Below are 1,374 nucleotides of genomic sequence, written 5' to 3'. Positions count from 1 at the left end.
TTGAAGTTTATACAAAAAGAGTATTAAGACTAAAACTAGAGAAACTAGAATGGAGTAGGAATTTACAAGAATGCAGAGAGACTCTACATTTCCTTCATTGTTCACTTCATTCCATAGATATTCAAACCAAGAAAAATAAATTAATAATTTAAATAAAGTATAGTTTTTCCACTGCCATTTAAAATCCACCTTGACACAACACTTCCTGCTGCTGCTCTTGTGACTCAGACTGAGCACCAGTATCCCCAAAACCATGGAGGACATAAACAAACACAGCAACATAGAGGAATTCACAGAGGGATCCAAGACCAACACGAGCAAGAATCAGCACAATGACGATAAAATATATATTGGATGGCTGAGCTGGGATATAAGCAAGAAAGATCTGACTGAATATTTGTCTCCATTTTGAGGAAGTTGTAGACTACACAATTAAAACAGATCCAGTCATTGGACGATCAAGAGGATTTAGATTTGTGCTTTTCAAAGATGCTGTTAGTGTTAATAAGGTTTTAGAACTGAAGGAACACAAACTAGATGGCAAATTGATAGACGCCCAAAAGGCCAAAGCTTTAAAAGGAAAAAAAACACTCTCCGAAAGGTTTTTGTGGGTTGATTGAGCCCAAACACTTCTGAAGAACAAATTAAAGAATATTTTGGAGCTTTTAGGGAGATTGAAAATATTGAACTTTCCATGGATACAAAAAAAAATAAGAGGATTTTGTTTTATCACATATACAGGTGAAGAGCCAGTAAAGAAAATTTTAGAAAGCAGGTATCATCAGATTGGTTCTGGGAAGTGTGAAATCAAAGTTGCATAATTCAAAGAGGTACATAGGCAGCAACAGCAACAACAAAAATGAGAAAGAGGTGCTGCAGCTGGTGGATGACATGGTACCAGAGATTAAGGCCAAGGTCAAGGTCAAAACTGGAACCAAGGATTTAATAACTATTAAGATCAAGGATATAGAAACTGCAATAGGGCCTATGGTGGTGATCACAACTATAGTGGTTGTGGTGGCTATCATTATACTAGATGTAACTATGAGAAACACAGATTATAGCAGCCAACATTGTAGAACTTAATAGCAAGGCGTCTCGAGGGAGTGGCAATCACCAAAACAATTATCAGTCATACTAAAGGAGGACATTAGGGAGAAAACAGGAGGAGATTGCTAAGGTAATCCATCTTGCAGGACAGCATTGAAGATTTGTCTTCTGTTGATCTTAGATTATTTTGTAAAAGACTCTCTAGTGTACAAGATACATCTGTGTCCAATTGTATATAGTTGTCGATTAGTTTTCTTTGTATTATCTTTGTCTTTTGCTCTCTGTTATGACTCAAATGGATTTGTGTTTATACAAATCTTATTT

The 1,374-nt window shown here is 36.0% G+C and overlaps 1 pseudogene; it reads left to right on the top strand.

Annotated features, from left to right (window-relative positions):
* The first annotated feature begins 253 nt into the window (after positions 1–253).
* Positions 254–1,154, top strand: LOC107501770 (annotated as a pseudogene).
* The last annotated feature ends 220 nt before the right edge of the window (positions 1,155–1,374 follow it).

This window comes from Rousettus aegyptiacus, unplaced genomic scaffold (assembly GCF_014176215.1).
Source record: "Rousettus aegyptiacus isolate mRouAeg1 unplaced genomic scaffold, mRouAeg1.p scaffold_m13_p_9, whole genome shotgun sequence".
Taxonomy (NCBI): Eukaryota; Metazoa; Chordata; class Mammalia; order Chiroptera; family Pteropodidae; genus Rousettus; species Rousettus aegyptiacus.
Note: the sequence above shows the minus strand (reverse complement) of the source record. Positions and strands in the feature narration are given on the sequence as shown.